Source organism: Lissotriton vulgaris, chromosome 5 (assembly GCF_964263255.1).
Source record: "Lissotriton vulgaris chromosome 5, aLisVul1.2, whole genome shotgun sequence".
NCBI classification, from domain to species: Eukaryota; Metazoa; Chordata; class Amphibia; order Caudata; family Salamandridae; genus Lissotriton; species Lissotriton vulgaris.
In genome coordinates this window covers 1,521,726,872-1,521,741,495 of record NC_141693.1, presented here as the reverse complement: position 1 = coordinate 1,521,741,495, position 14,624 = coordinate 1,521,726,872, and the positions used below count along the sequence as shown (strand labels likewise).

Here is a 14,624-nt window from a genome sequence, read left to right as displayed (position 1 = left end):
AGTAGCCGAGTGGATGAAGCACAGCCATCTGAAACTGAATTCAGACAAAACAGAAGTCCTTATCTTAGGTACCTCCCCCTTCGCCTGGGATGACTCTTGGTGGCCAGAGGCCCTTGGAAAAGCACCCATCCCGACGGACCACGCACGGAACCTGGGCGTCATCCTGGACTCCTCACTCTCGATGACCAGACAAGTCAATGCCGTTTCATCATCTTGCTTCAACATTCTTCGCATGCTCAAAAAAACATTTAGCTGGATCCCCACCGAAACTAGAAAAACGGTCACCCACGCACTGGTTACAAGCCGCCTGGACTACGGAAACACCCTATACGCCGGTACCACCGCAAAACTTCAGAAAAAACTCCAACGCATCCAGAACGCATCAGCCAGACTCATACTAGACATCCCGCGTAAAGACCACATTTCTGGTCACCTGAAAAACCTCCACTGGCTCCCCGTCAATAAGAGGATAACTTTCCGCCTCCTCACCCACGCACACAAAGCACTTTACGAACTTGGACCCGAATGCCTCAACACGCGACTTTCCTTCTACACCCCCTCCCGCCAGCTACGCTCTTCCAACCAAGCCCTTGCTGCTGTTCCTCGCATCAACAAAACCACCATGGGAGGAAGATTCTTCTCCTACCTGGCGGCTAAAACCTGGAACTCACTTCCCATTCACCTTCGCCTCACTCAAAACCACCTAGCATTCAGAAAGCAACTTAAAACCTGGATATTCGACAAGTAAGTCCCCACCCTTCCTCAAGCGCCTTGAGACCCTCTGGGTATGTAGCGCGCTATATAAATTATCTGACTTTGACTTTGACTTTGACTTTCTATATTTCTTTGTATGTTTCATCAAATTATGGACTACTCTGTTGTAAAATATTTTTTTGTGGATTTCTTTATATTGATTTTCTCTTCTTTTACTAGAAGTTGTATCCTTAGTATGTACATTGCCTTTTTTCCTTTCCTATTCTTTGCACTTTTTTTGTGCTTGGAACATTTTCAGTGCTTTCAACATTTCCAGTTTTTTTTCTGAATCTAGTAATACTTTTAATAAAGTCCTTTGTGGTCTTACCAGAAATGTTTCTCTTTTTAGCCACATTATGTTGGTCATCTAAAACTTGTGGTTCAGTTTTTCAAGTAGGTATCCTTTTTCTGACCTCTTCTTCTTCTTTCTTTCTCCGGCATAATAACTTTATTTTATTTTTTTAAAACATCTTTTTATTGGTTTTTTCCAAAAGTGAACGTTTCTACATCAGCATCTTGCATTTGTTCTTGACTCGGATCGGGTACAGCGCAGTGTTGAATGCATTATTCAGTTAACTATTCAAAACACATTCTTGTTATACCACTAATGATGTCTCCATTGGTTACATGCAGAAGACTGGCGAATCACAATTACACATGTCCAACATCCTGTCTCCGGGACCCGCACCCATCATTGCATAATCTCGACTGCACATAGGGAAAAAATCCTTCTCGCCGAGTCCCGCCGCCTCCCACTCCCGTTCCGAACAGTGCAGGTATCTATCGTTAAGTCATATCACGTCTAGGGGCCACCTGTCAATTATACCTCTCTTTACAATTCTCTTATACCTTATTACTCTACATCTCTTGGGCGAGCCAGTAAGTAGCATTGCAATGGTGCCCATACATCCCTGGGCCTAGAGGCCATTGGTAACAGTTCCGCATAAGTCAATAATCTTTCCTGGCACAGTACTAAGTCAGCCAACCAGTCCTCGAACTTGGGTGCATGCCCCCTGCACCATCGGCACGCCACCCTTCTTTTGGCCATAAGGACTGCCAGCGCCGTGAACTTGCGGAGCTCAAGTCGGAGTGGTTTAACATGTCCCAACAATGCCATCAATGGTGTGGCTTCTACAGGTGTGTCAATGATTTTGAGCAGTGCCTGAAATACCTGATCCCAGTACTCTTTTACCTCTGGACATTCCCACGCCAGATGTAGAAAGTCCGCCCCTGTTGCATGGCACCTATCAGATCTATCATCCCATCATAACTTGAACCTGTACATCTTAGCCGGTGTATAATACAGTCTGTGTAAAAATTTATAATGAATTAGCCGTAGTCTGCTGCTGGCTGAAACACGCTCAGTTTGTAGACAGCTCCATTCCCACTGCTCGTCATTTAGGACCAGCCCCAGCTCCTCATCCCACCTCCTACGCGAGGATGGTGGTGTCGCCTCCACCTGTGTGTGTATCGTGGGATATAACAATAACACCATCCTTTTGGGTACGTCTTTCTCCAGTATGAGCTGTAATGGAATCAAAACTGGCAGTTCTGCTGGGAACTCAGGGGTTATCGATCTTAACCCAGTTTTCAATCTAAGATAGACAAATACATCTAGTGGTGTCTTCTGTGTCGCTTGGAACATGTGGTCAATACTACGGAATTGGCCTGCGTTTAAAATCCTTAAAACCGCCTCTCCCCCAATGCTTCGCCCGCTTTTGTCAGAGTACATCCCTAGAAGATCGCTCCGCTCAGAGGGGCAGCATCTTGCGATTATCCCCCGCACCAGACTGGCCAGAGTGGGCGGCTGATCCTTCAGCTTCCTCGCTGCCAAGTTATGGAATAGTCTGCCCCAAGCTATCCGTGGGATTCAGGATCTCTTAGCCTTCAGAAAGGCTGTCAAAACTCATCTCTTTCAATAACTGTTCCATTTTCTGCGCCTCTATTTCTCTGTAAACTGTCTGTTCGCAGCGCCGGGACGCCCCTTGGCTGGGGCAGTCGTGCGCTTTACAAATCACCATAACATTAACATTAACAATCACCATAACATATAGGTCTCCCCAGGTATATATCTGAGTCCGCTGTTGGAATTTTCTGAAAACCCCCTCCTGTAACAAAGGCATAGCGGGGTGGTAAGCAAGGGGTAATAGGGGGGAGTATACCATGGGCATGTCTAGCATACGCTGTATGTGTTTCCATGCTGCTATTGTGCCCGTGAGAGCATTTGCTGTCCTGTCTCTATTTGTTGCTACTACATATAGTGCTTCTTCTATTGTTGTGGGATGCACCAGCCAATGTTCCGCTGCTACTTGTGGCATATATGTTGTTTGCTTCACCCAGTACCAAGCGTAATGGGCCTGAGCGCACAGAAAGTATAGCTCAAAATTTGGAATGCCAAACCTGCCCTTCTCATAGGGTCTCGTCATCACCTCCCATTGTAATCTAGGTTGCTTTCCTCCCCAAACCAGTCGTATCATCTCCGATTTAAGTGATTTAAAAAAAAACGCACCTGGATGAAAGGGGATATTCAGGAAAAGATATAGCAACCGGGGGAGCACCACCATCTTAATCAAAGATGCACGTCCCGCCATGGAGAGGGCAGCGCCACCCAACGTGTGACACAATCTGTTATTTTAGCTATGGTCGTACCGTAATTCAATCTCATAAATTCCTCCCTATTTCTGGTGATTCCTATCCCTAAGTACTTCAGTTCCTCGTCACACCACTCCAGGGGAAAGTCTAGGGAGAAATGCGTCGTAGCTGAGGTCAGTGGAAAAATGCATGATTTTCCCCAGTTTATTTGAACACCCGAGAGCTGCCCAAACACTATGAATTCTCTCAATATCGGGTTAAGGTTCTGCTGAGGGTCACAAACATACAGAGTGATGTCATCTGCTTATAGTGATACTAACACCTGGCGCACATTTCATCTGAGGGCCTTATCATTATGGTGCTGGCTTAATTAAGCCGCAAGCGGTTCTGTCGCTATTGTAAAAAGCAATGGGGAAAGGGGGCACCCCTGTCGCGTCCCCCTAGTAATATTGAAGGTCTGTGTTGTTTGACCGTTAACGAGAACCTTAGCCACCGGCATGCAATATGACAATTTAATCCATGACAGGAACAATGGGGGGAAGCCCATGCATTCCATGAACCAAAAATATAGTCGATGGAGTCGAATGCTTTGGTGGCATCTAAAAAAATGGCCTCAAGCGACAAGTCAGGCGAGACGTTATTCAGGACAGCAAACAGCGTCCTAAGGTTGTGGGTGGTAGCCCTGCCAGGCACAAAGCCCGATTGGTCAGGCAATATCAAGTTTTCCATTAAAAGGCTCAGGCGTGTTGCAATTAATTTGGCCAGAATTTTTGCATCACACTTGAGGAGCAATAGTGGTCTATAGGAGTCACACTGTGTCGGCTCCTTCCCCGGCTTGAGCAAGGACAATATGAGCGCCTCCCTCATGGAAGCTGGTAGACGTCCCACCTCCAATGCATGTTTTTAGACTTCTCTAAGAATAGGGGCATCATGTCTATGTATGTTTTATAAAATTCTGCCGGAATGCCGTCTCTGCCCTTGGCCTTCCCAGATTGTAGACTCATTATAGCTTCTCGTACCTCATCGAGCTCAAACAGTGCACACAGAAAGGCCCTCTGCCCATCACTGAGCCAGCCCAACGTCACATCCCCCAAAAATTCATCCAAATCTAGTGCCTTCCCTCTGGTAGTGATGTAGAGTGTTTTATAGTACTTCAAAAAGGCATTAAGTATGTTAGGTGTCTCCTGGCAGGTTCCCCCGTCCGGGTCCTCCACTTCCATTTCATATGTGTTACATCAAGGTTTCCTTACCTTCTGCGCTAATATATTGCCAGGCCAAACCATTCCCCCATATTGCTGGGCTACCCAGTGTTTCCCTGTGAATTGTACCTCCCTCCGAGCCTCATCCATATATTCTTTGAGCTTCTTTCTGAATGTCGCTTGTGTGGCACCCCTTGGGTCCTCTGCAAGTTCCATTTCCAGTGCTTTCAGTTCTGTTTCCAATGACCGCAGGGTATTTAGTATGTCCCTAAGGACTCCGGCCCCCTTAGCTCTGCAAAATCCCCTGAGTGTCACCTTAAAGGCTTCCCATACTATCTCAGCACTATCAGCCTAGTCCTTATTGCGCTAAAAAAAGTCACTGATTTCCACCCGTAGCTCCTCCTGGAAGACTGTGTCAAGTAAAATGGGGCATGCAGTCACCAGGGACTACGAGGTGTGCTGTAGTCGGCAGTGGAGAGTCTCAATATTACTGGTGCATGATCTGAATAGGTCCTGGCCAGGTGTCGCACCGTGGCTACCGCAGGAGCTGTCCCCCTGGACACTAAAAAATTGTCTAACTGGGCCCATGATTGCGCCTGCGCTGTAAAATGTGTGCCTTCCTTCCCACTAGGAAATGTATGTCTCCACACATCAGTCAACTGGTAGACATAGATGATATCTTTTAACACTCCCTGTGCTTTGGTGTAATGGTGTGGGGCGGGGTGAGACCTATCTAACCGAGGATTATAGGTCACATTAAAATCGCCTCCCAATATGGCATGGGTGAAATCAATCTCAAATGTCTTTGCCCAAAGAGTGTCGAAGTACCCAGGGTCATCTGTGTTTGGCCCATAGCAACATGCAAGTGTGATTGACGTTGTACCCAGCCGGCCCCACGCAAGGCAATACCTTCCTTCCGGGTCCCCTGCTGTGCCCTCCATCCGGAAGAGAACCTGTTTCTTTATCGATACCATGCATATGTAGAGTAAGAGGACAAGACTCTATGTTCCGCCCACCTAGTGGCAAAGGTATGTTGTTTCTGACGCACAAAATGAGTTTCCTGCATCATAGCTATATGCACAGTATGTCTGTCCAGGTACGACAGTATTTGCCTTCTCTTCCTGGGGTCGCCGATCCCCCTAAAATTCCATGTAATAATGATTATTGTACCTATGATCTGATTAGCCATAATACCTGACTGCTGTCTGTGTCGTAAATGTAAGCCATGCAACACGTTCCCGATCCTGCACTTGCATACAGCCTTTTAAAATTACTCTTTTCTGATGCTGTACTCTGCCCGTCCTGTCTAACCATTTTCCTCTTTGGGAAATATTCTTACACATACCTTCCCTTGCAAACCTAATAACTCAACTTCTTCCCCACCACCCTCCACCCTCCACCCACTGAAGCATCCCAATTTTGCCAGAATGCAATTCCCAGCCCCCTCCCCAGTCCGCAAACGCAGCAAACACAAAAGTATGCCCCTCTTAGTTAGTGTGTCATTGTCTTTTGTGGGGGAATACCCATGGGGGGACATGTCTAGATGGCTAAGCAGTCCCTCCCCTCCTCTTGAGCCCCTCCGGCATCTTGCCCTGCAACGCAGGGGGGGTGGAAGCGGAGCCAGGAAAATTAATAACAAATTTGCAAATGAGTAAATTGAGGATATCTCACCGCCCTCCGTCTCTTCGTTCACCAGTGCATCTCAGGCTGCCACACAGCATCTTGTGGCATATGCCATGTCATCGTTGTCTTCATTATGGTCAGGATGTTGGGAGGCCCCCTGGCCCCCTCCGCTCTGATTCGCATGCTTCACGGTTCGGAGAAAATCTTCTACTTATTGCGGGTTCATGAAAAATCCGATGCGTCACCCTGAGTTTCGCCGGGTAAAGTATCGCGTAATCAATTTGCGCCGCTCTCAGTTTCTCCATGACTTCTATGAACTTGCACCTCTCTTCCTGCACAATGGGAGTGAAATCCAGGTATATTAAGAAAGTGACACCATCATATGTCAACGTCTGCTTGTGTCGTGCCACACGGAGAGCCACGTCCCGATCTCTGTAATTTAATAACTTGGCGATGATGGGGCGCGGGGGGTTGCCCGGCGTTGGCCGTGGACCAAATGTTCTGTGTGCCCATTCTACTATAAACTGTGAGGAGAATGCCTCTTTCCCAATGGTCGCCAGTAACAAGTTCTCTATATAGTCCTCCATTTTACCAGTGTTGGTTGATTCCGGCACACCTACAACGCGGATGTTGTTGCGCCTACTGCGGGCTTCCAAATCTTCATTTTTGGCCGCTACGGTACGTAAGAGCTTTTCCATTCTCGTCAGTTGTGGTGTATGGCTGGCAGCGACGTTGTCCGCATCGGATATCCGACGTTCCGCCTCCTTGATACATTCTTCGTGCCCGTCAAGTTTTTGAGCTATAGCATCCATTCTGGACGACATCCGGTCTACTTTGTCCACTACTGTTGCAAATCCTAGACGTATCTCTTGCAAGGTATTGTTCATATCTGATGCGCTTGTGACGTGGCTCCCCCATTGGAATGCAACCCGGTCTCCAAGGTTCTGATCTTCTTGCGTGGGCCTGTTGCCCTTTTTCGCCACATCAAAGTTCAGTTTCGGTTGTCTGGTGTCAGATTTCCCCATGTCCACCTCAGTGTGCTAGCCCAGGCAGTCGCTACAGTTGTTCTTCAGCAGCCGTCCGATCCTCCTATTTCACCAGCAGAGTCAGTCCCTGGCATGCGTGAGCTCTGTAATATCGCAGCACCCCACCTCGTGTAGTATACGTGTGAGTGCCTGTGCACGCACGTCCTTGCCCACCTCTGGCACAATGCGATATTGTCCGAGTTTGGGCCTCCATTGCCGCCACACAGGTGGTCCAACTACTCCCTGGCAGTGTATCACTCTATAGTCTTAGGCGGCAGCAGCCGGAGAAGTCACGGCGATGCAACACCTCCAAAGCACACTCCCTAGTTGGCGCCACCACTTTCACTCGGGACCCTCAGGGCACATCCACTGCTATACCCCTAGCGAGGGTCCCACATATCCAGGAATCCCCAGTATCACTGAATAGGGAGCAGGCGAGGGGGGGAGCTGACACCCTTCAAGCTGCTCAGGTTCTCTCCCCAGGTCTCCACTGGGTGGGGGGTCATCGCACACTCGCTGCCCTTGCACCACACAGCGTTGCTCAAAGGACACCAGTAGGATTCAGGGGCCGTCTTCCCGGCCCTGCACACACCTTGCTTGCTGCACAGGCACCAGTTGCACAAAGGCTAGCCTCCATCGGCCGCTTTGCCCCCAGGGGGGGTGTCGTCCACCCGCCCCATCTACACCGCTTAATGCCCCGCAAATGCCTCTTGCAGACCTCAGGAGCACCGTACTCGTCTTCTCCCACACCACGTCTGTTCGCGTAGCCACTAGCTGTTCAGCGCCTGTTTGCCAGCATCCGCTTTTGCCCCAAGAGGCAGCGCCATATGCTCGGCTTTTCTTCTCTGCACTGTGGTGGGGGGGGTCCGCAACACCAGGCTCATACCCCACCTCATTCACGCCTTTGCCCTGCCGCCTCTCCCCGCCCTCACTTAGTCACACCGATTTACCCTCTCGCAGACAGTGTCCCAGCGAGGGCTCCGCCCGGTCCTGCTTGTGTGTACGCCGTCATGGTCGCTCCCCCAGGGGTATGCACTCAATTATATTCCTCTCCGAGCTCCAGCGCCGGGTGCCGCTGCTGCCCTTACCGCCTCACTGCTGGTCGCGTCTTCTGGCAAGGGCCGCCGGTCATTATTCTACTGCAGGCATTCCGACACTCTCCCTCTCTGCTGTCCGCAGGCCGCGGGGCCTAGCAGACACGTGTATGGCACCGACCTGTCCTGAGCGTGGCAGCTGCTACGCAGTCCCTCACTGTTCCAGCGAGCGGCACGGCACCGTCTTTCAATGCCCGGCTGGCCAGTTGCCAATCATCAATCTCCTCGTCGCTTGAGTGGTGAGGTTAGTTTTTTATATTCAACCTATTTTTCGCGAGTTACATACTCATTTACTCAGGATAATTGTAGGATGATGATTCCAGGAAGCAGGAGCCTCACATCGGTGCGGCCATTTTGCTTGCGTGCCCTCTAGTGCCCCATAATAACTTTATTTCAATGATGATAAACAATATCTGTTAAAAATCATCATAAATAAGTATTTATTAACAACTTGATAAATTATACTTTTTTATTACTATACAAACACATTTCATATACATTCTGACTAAGAAATTGTAGGCCTAAATCACAAGTGTGAAGGTAGTCAGACCACTACATGCATAGTGCATAGCAGTTTGAAGCACTCCATTACACTAAAACCAGAAGCACTGTATGAGTACATGCATATTACCTAAATGATCACAATACTATAAGGAGAGACACTGAGTGAATTCATAATTGGTTCACTTTTACTTTAGTGAATATATTAGTACATGGTACATAAACAGTCACTATGGTTTTGCAACAGTACAGATTTAGAGTTTAGAGTAGTACAGTGGTGTTTGTCTAGAGTAGGGGCTCGTGCTCGGGTAGTGTTCTAGGGTAGTGCTGTGGTGTTTGGGTAGTGTAGGAGGTCGTGCTGGGATAGATTTACGGTTTAGGGTAGTGCAGTGGTGCTTGTGTAGTGTAGGGGGCCGTGCTGGGGTAGTGTTACTGCAACAATACATGTACTTATATGTCTGCAAACACATCAATGAACCAAATCATTCTCTCTTAATTTTCCCAAATGAACACTGACTCACAGTGTGATTCTAGACAAATAACAGTATTTATTATCACTGGAGTGTATAGATACTGACTGGGGAAATGTAGGCCTGAAACACAAGTGTAAAGATTATTACACTACTACTTGCATAGTGCATAGGAGTTTTAAGCAATGCATGCCCTAACGCCTGGCTCACTGCAACAGTACATGTACTTTTATGTCTGCAAACAGATCAACCAACCAAATTATTCTCTCTCAATTTTCCCAAATGGAAACTGACTCACAGTATGATTCTAGACAAATAACAGTATTTCTTATAAATGAAGAGTATATAGATACTGACTGGGGAAATGTAGGCCTGAAACACAAGTGTGAAGGTGATTACACTACTACTTGCATAGTGCATAGGAGTTTCAAACACTGGCTTACTGCAACAGTCGATGTACTTATATGTCTGCAAACACATCAACCAACTAAATCATTCTCTCTCAATTTTCTCAAATGGACACTGACTCACAGTGTGATTCTAGAAAATTACAGTATTTCTTATAAATGGAGTGTATAGATACTGAATGGGGCAATGTAGGCCTGAAACACAAGTGTGAAGATGGTTAGACTACTACTTGCATAGTGCATAGGAGTTTCAAGCACTGCATGCCCTAAAGCCTGGCTCACTGCAACAGTAAATGTACTTATATGTCTGCAAACAGATCAACCAGCCAAATTATTCTCTCTCAATTTTCCCAAATGGACACTGACTCACAGTGTGATTCTAGACAAATAACAATATTTCTTATAAATGAGTAGTAGGGTAGTACCGTGGTGTTTGGGTAGTGTATGGGGTCGTGCTGGGGTAAGTTTAATGTTTAGGGTAGTACAAGGGTGTTTGGGGAGTGTAGGGATAGTGTTTTAGGGTTTAGGGTAGTGCAGTGGTGTTTAGGTAGTGTACAGGGTCGTGCTGGGGTAGTATTCTAGGGTCTTGCAGTGGTGTTTGGGTAGTGTAGGGAGTCGTGCTGGGAGTAGTGTCACTGCATGAGTACATGTACTTATATGTCTGCAAACACATCAACCAACCAAATCATTCCCTCTCAATTTTCCCAAATGGACACTGACTCACAGTGTGATTCTAGACAAATACCAGTATTTCTTATCAATGGAGTATATAGATACTGACTGGGAAAATGTAGGCCTGAAACACAAGTGTGAAGATGGTTAGACTACTACTTGCATAGTGCATAGGCGTTTCAAGCACTGCATGCCCTAAAGCCTGGCTCACTGCAACAGCACATGTATATGTCTGCAAACACATCAACCAACCAAATCATTCTCTCTCAATTTTCCCAAATAGACACTGACTCACAGGGTGATTCTAGACAAATAACAGTATTTCTTATATATGGAGTGTATAGATACTGACTGGGGAAATGTAGGCCTGAAACACAAATGTCAAGATACTTAGACTACTACTTGCATAGTGCATAGGAGTTTCAAATACTGTGTACCCTAAAGCCAGGCTCACTGCAACAGTACATGTACTTATATGTCTGCAAACACATCAACCAACCAAATCATTCTCTCTCAATTTTCCCAAATAGACACTGACTCACAGTGTGATTCTAGACAAATAACAGTATTTCTTATAAATGGAGTATATAGATACTGACTGAGGAAATGTAAGCCTGAATTACAAGTGTGATGGTGATTACACTACTACTTGCATAGTGCATAACAGTTTCAAGCACTGCCTGCCCTAAAGCCTGGCTCACTGCAACAGTACATGTACTTATATGTCTGCAAACAGATCAACCAACCAAATTATTCTCTCTCTGAATTTTCCCAAATGGACACTGACACAGTGTGATTCTAGACAAATAGCAATATTTCTTATAAATGAAGTAGTAGGGTATTATAGTGGTGTTTGGGTAGTGTAAGGGGTCGTGCTGGTGGTAGATTTAAGGTTTATGGTAGTGCAATGGTGTTTGGGTAGTGTAGGTGGTCATGCTGGGGGTAGATTTAGGGTTTAGGTTAGTGCAGTGGTGTTTATGTAGTGTAGGGGGTCATGCTGGGATTTAGGTTTAGGGTAGTGCATTGGTGTTTGAGTAGTATAGAAGGTCGTGCTGGGGGAGTGTTCTAGGGTAGTGTAGTGGTGTTTGGGTAGTGTAGGAGGTCGTGCTGGGGTAGATTTAAGGTTTAGGGTAGTGCAATGGTGTTTGGGTAGTATAGGGGGTCGTGCTGGGCTAGTGCTCTAGGGTAGTGCAGTGGTGTTTGGGTACTGTAGGAGGTCATGCTGGGGAAGGTTTTTAGGGGGGGCTGGGTGGTCCTTGTGGGACCCACTGAGCAGGCCTAGGGGGTCAGGGTGCTTCTACCCTGCCCCCTTTGCGTGTTTTGCGCCTTTGTTTAACTGCTTTCTTGTGCCTTGGTTCTACCGAGTCACAAGATGGCTGCCAACACTTCCTGGTTTGGAGTGTTGACAGACAGTGGCAGCCAATCAGCATGCCTTTCACAGGAAAGCAGCATGCTCATTGGCTGTCAACACTTCTAACCAGGAAGTGTTGGCATTCATCTTGTGCTAAGTAGACCAAGGCACAAAAGAAGCAGAAAAACAAACGTGTAGAACGCAAAAAGGGGCAGGGTAGAAACACCCTGACCCCCTAGGGCTGCTCAGGTGGTCCCAGAAGGATATTTACATATTTCAACGTTATCCGCTAATAGAATTAGCATTTAGAAAACCTTTGAAATGTATTGAAAAAAACTATAGGTTTCACGCCTGACATAGTTAGGAATTAGCATTTTAAAAGGGGTCCCAGAAGGATATTAACATATTTAAACGTTATCCGCTAATAGAATTAGCATTTAAAAAACCTTTCAAATTCACTTAAAAAAACATAGGTTTCAGGTCATATATAGTTAGGAATTAGCATTTAAAAAACCTTGCAAATTCACTTAAAAAGCCATAGGTTTCAGGTCATATATAGTTAGGAGTTAGCATTTAAAAAACCTTTGAAATTCACTGAAAAAACCATAGGTTTCAGGCCTTATATAGTTAGGAATTAGCATTTAAAAAACCATTGAAATTGCTCCTATATAGTTAGTTGTACTAACTATATTTCGCGCACCCGCAATCCACTGCTGATGATATCACATATTACATCATTCATGACATGGTCAGTGACATCACTGATGACATTCACTGGATGATGTCATCAGTGATGTCATTTGAGATGTCATCAGTGATGACATGAGTGATGTCACTGACCATGTCATGAGTGATGTAATATGTGACGTCATCAACAGTGCATTGCGGGCGCGCGAGTTATAGTTAGCTGAACTAACTATAACGGGGGAATTTCAAAGGTTTTGTATGAGTGAAATGTCCAGTTAACTATAACATGTGTGAAACCTATGGTTTCATCAATTAATATATATATATATATATATATATATATATATATATATATATATATCCCTTTACAAACGGCGTTCCTTAGCGAGCACTCGGGCGTCGTTGAACAAAACACAGTCCACGTACCAGTCCAAAAAAGTTAGATTTATTACTCCATAATACGTGTGATCAAGCGCTCCGTGGAGTGCGAAATGCGTCACGTTTGATTTATGGAGTAATAAATCTAACTTCTTTGGACTGGTACGTGGACTGTGTTTTGTTCAACGATGCCCGAGTGCTCGCTAAGGAACGCCGTTTGTAAAGGGATATTGTGCCGGTGGCTCCGCCGGGAACGAGCCACCCCAGCTGAAGGCGAGGGGTTGTCAGAAGGAGCGAAGTGCTGATATATATATCCTGGACAGAAGAAAGGGACACAGCGGGGCTCGTCAGGATGCTTTATTCTTCAGAAAATTCGGCATGACCGGTTTCGGCTTACAGCCTTTTTCAAATGCCTCAGTCCATTACATAGAGTCCTCAGAAATGTTCAAATGAGCTCCTCCCACCTAAATAGAAAACAGCCCAGCTGCAGCTTGTTAATGTGTTGACGCCCAGTAGTCCCTTGCCACAAACTACTGGTCCCATCATATACCTGGCTGGAATATTGCGAGCTGCAGTAGTAGTCTTGAACGGAAATGCTGGGGGAATTAACGTCTTCGGGTCCACTACTTCACACCTCCTCACGAAGCAGCACCAAGACTGGAGACACAACTGTATGAATGTGCCTCTCCACGCAGTGTTGGACTGCATGCCGCAGCAGCAAATTGGTAACCTCAGGTGAGTAGGGGGTCATGGATATCCGATACCTCGGGGACATCCTGTTTTCACACATAGTTTCACACACCAGTGTTTTTCACAACCAACTTTCAGGGGGTGTCCCTTTAAGCGCACCACAGGCTGTGCGCAAAACATGAAAGCAGCATATATATTTTCACCAATACTATATATATATATATATATATATATATATATATATATATATATATATATATATATATATATATATATATATTACCTACTGGCGGTCGCCAGTAGGTATATATAGTTAGGATTTTTTCTCTATGGGATTTTTGAAAATTCTATGTCTAATAACTTTGGCGTTTGTGGACGGAATCGGCTGAAATTTTCAGGAAAATGGAACATTTTGTTTCTGAGCAGCCCCTGACAATTTGGGGGGGTTTCATCAAGGGGGGGCCGAGAAAAAAGGGGGGTCCCAAAACGCGTTTTTCCCATGTTAATTTCCATAGGGCGGTTGGCCTCACTTTTAGCTCGAACAGCTGAATGGATTTGCACGAAACTTGGCAAAATTGTAGGGACTGTTAGCCCGATGTGCCTTTGCTAGGTCTCAATATATGTGCTCCAGTGGATTTTGAGTAATTTAGGTTCAAAAAAAGATATATATCTGGGCGGAGCCTAACCACACATCTGATCTGATTGGCTGTCAGCACTTCATCCAAGAAGTGTTGGCAGCCATCTTGGGACCAATATACATGATAGCACCTCATTAAAAAGCATTGTAGTTAATAGAGGGTTTTAGGACTTTAGTTACATTATAAATCATTTGTTGATGGTACCATACTCGTTTTAGGAATTGTGGTGGGTTCTAAGGTGATTTTACCATGTGAAAAAACCTTCTGCTGTGATATCATGAATATTGTTTGAAAGAAAACTAATATTTCATGATTTTCCCACAGTGGTTTGGAAGGGGATCTATAAGCTAAACTGAAAGCATATTTTCTGTAAATTCACATTATCTTTCTCAGTCATGTGAAAATGAAGTCTGACATTCTCAGTAAAACATGTACATCCAACAAGGACAGAGACTGTCAGTTGATTCCTTTGTGTTCTACTGCAGCCTCCTAGAGTGTTCTAAAGAACAACTAGAGCGCTAACAGTCCTACTTATTACATAGGT

The 14,624-nt window shown here is 45.8% G+C and overlaps 1 protein-coding gene and 1 pseudogene across 2 annotated transcripts in view; one reads left to right on the top strand and one right to left on the bottom strand.

Annotated features, from left to right (window-relative positions):
• The window catches only part of KCNC4 (potassium voltage-gated channel subfamily C member 4), a 420,986-nt gene that overhangs the window by 297,236 nt on the left and 109,126 nt on the right, over positions 1-14,624 (bottom strand). The window lies entirely within an intron of this gene.
• LOC147712914 (E3 SUMO-protein ligase KIAA1586-like) overlaps positions 13,459-14,624 on the top strand; it is a 39,036-nt pseudogene continuing 37,870 nt past the window's right edge.